The sequence below is a fragment of the Phytophthora parasitica genome (genome assembly GCF_000247585.1).
Source record: "Phytophthora parasitica INRA-310 unplaced genomic scaffold supercont2.39, whole genome shotgun sequence".
NCBI lineage: Eukaryota > Oomycota > Peronosporomycetes > Peronosporales > Peronosporaceae > Phytophthora > Phytophthora nicotianae.
The window spans coordinates 277,471-280,337 of record NW_008649025.1 but is presented as its reverse complement, the minus strand read 5'-3'; positions in this window follow the sequence as shown (position 1 = coordinate 280,337).

Sequence of the window (2,867 nt, the reverse complement as noted above, 5' to 3'; positions counted from 1 at the left end):
GCTCAGTTGAGAATTTTCTCGCAACAGCTAACAACCTCCAAGGCTAACCTTTCCGGACACAATTACTATTTTGCGCGCTAGTAACATACCACGTATGGGGAGACCAAAGCGTCGACATACACGAGAACAGTGTGTATTTTTGCATAGATTATACTGGGAATGCCTCATAGAGGTATGGACACCCCACAACGGATAAATTCCACGGTACTGCGTAGATCGAAATGCGTAACAACCTCGGTTAACATTCGATTCACATCAAATATATTTTTCACTTTTCTCAGTCGAAAAGACTGCTGTTTATTTTTATTTTTTTGCGTAAGAAAGCACAGGCAATGTTGCAAATTATATTTCGTTTTATGAAGCGCAAGTATGAAGAGTATTCTACGAGATTCTGTGTGGAGAACATGATAGCGAAAGAGTATGCGAGGTATTGCGAACCAAAAGAAAAGAGAGCTGAACGCTGCTTGAGTGGGTTTTGTGGCTTTTGTGGCATCAGGAAGAGTATCAGAATGAGAGGTGAGGAGAAACTGCTGTCTCTGACGACGCCCGATTTACACACAAGTAAGCCTACGCAGCGGCTATCTATACGTTATTTTAACACCGGTTTTCAGTTGGGCAAGTGCAACTTATTTGACGTAGGATATAAATGAAAACTGGAGTAGTCGATGCCTCTACAGCGTGGCAGTGAAATATTCTAATAATGCCATCAAATATTCGATCAAATAGAATATTGGACGGCTTCAACAGCTAGATCTTATAAAAACTAGTATCTCAATAAGTCTAGTTCTTCGATTTCACGACAGCTATGATGGCTACACGGCAAACCGATGTTGGAGTAACGCCGTCGTCACTTAGGGCGGAATTAGCATTACGCCAATTTTGGTTGAAGCATGTTACCGCCACACTCTGAATCATAATCTCAACACAAAAATATGTACTTGTATTCACAGTGTCAGTCGCAGACGACCTAGTTCCTAGGACACAGCTACAGTCGTGCACCTCGTTTTCGGCACCGGATTCGAACGTGTTTCAGATCATAATCACTCTTAAGAAATGATGCATTCTATGTTTTGATATGGTCCAACCTGCCGAAAACGAGGTGCAACTGTACTTCAACGGGGCTAGCAGCGCATCGAATTTATTTGCACATCCTAATTGGATGGGAGGGGTGGTCAACATTATGAGAGTGGTTCGTGTTCCAACCTAGGAAAGAGGGGGTGAAATGTAGTTCAAATCAGCTCGGAGATTACCATCGGAGGCGAGCGGGTGCGAGGTCGCGTAGCCGCAGCAAACCCGCGCGGGGTGCCCCCGAAGGAGGGCCGTGCGGTATTTGCGAAGGCGGGCCCAGCGCCGAGCTCCTCAGCGAGCCGAGGCCTGCCTACCCCAGGTGAGAGAATCGTTTTGTCGGCAGGAGCGCAGCGACTGCCTTTGCGACGCGCAGCGGAGCAAATCGTAAGACCGAAAATGACATCCGTCCTGGAGATATTGGTAGCGTAAGCGGCTTATCTTGATGTTTGTATGTTGTACATGTCGCTAGGTTGGAACAGCAACAAGTGCCCAACATTATTGGATTTCGATGTTTTGTTTGTCTCACGCCAGCCGTACTTTATGGTACTAACTTTCAGTTCTGTAGGTTTTTTGCAGGACGGATTCATGCAATCCTATTGGTTGGAAACTTTCAAAACATTCGACTTTGAGAACCACTTTTATACATACATGTATTATTGGATTATGGATTATGTCTCGTCAGAACTGATGGCACAGCTAGGGTTCAGTTTCTGGGTAAGGTACGAGGGCACCAAATCTTGAACTGAAAACAGATCAATGAGACGTATTAATAACATCAGATCATAGATGTTGCGAATGAAGCTTCACCTTTTTTCCGTGGTCGAGCAGAAAATCCATTCTACCACGAAACTTGGTTTCAGCACTTGTAGTAGTGAAATGAAAACGATTTTTATAGTAAATAATTTCAACCGCTTCTGTTGGTCTGACTTGTGAGCAAGCCCATCCATAATTTGGTGCAGTCGCGTTATGGAATCACGATGAGCAAAAACATGTGTTATGGTATCACGCTCAGCACATACTGAATGTTCGTTCATACAAAATAAATCTAGGCAGTGTCGACGCCAGCCCGGAAGATGATAGTCGTGGGAGCCTCACCTTATTCGTCGTACTAGTAATATATATATATATATATATGAAGTAAGGTAGAAGCTGCTGTGCTTTTCGTGCACACTACATCCATCCAGTAACTGGAAATCCCGACTGGACCAGTCAGGGCTTAGAGGGTCTGGTGAATCCGGACGATCCCATCCCAAAGATTATCACAAACTGATACAGCAACGATTTGTCCTGCCCGTTGTCGATCGCCCTTCAAGCCTGGAAGGGCCCCAGCACTCATCGACAGCGGGCAGGACGAATCAACTTACTTCACAGTAAGGTTTTAATTCTCAATTTACTCGTTCAAGACCACAACAAATCCCAGGTAGAGCAATGCGTGTGAGCTGCATCGTTTTAGCCACTTTAGCCAAACAAGAAAGCCTCAGACTAGGTGGAATTGGAAATAACGTTGAGCAGGGGTATCATGTTCTGCACACGAATCTATTACTTTGACGCCAAGTTGCTGGAACCTTGAAAATGCAGCACTTCCTTAGCATTACAGTACTAAACATAGATAAAAGTCGAAGCCCATAAAACAGGTCAATTTTGACATCTGGTCACGCTCAAAAGTACTGAATTGGTCACGCATGCATAGCGTAGGTCACGTGATCAATTTATCTAGGTCAAGCCTATTAATAGCAACACACCCGGTTACTGCAAGTGCTATTCATGGTCGTTTTGTAACCAATTCATCCTAGTCTTAA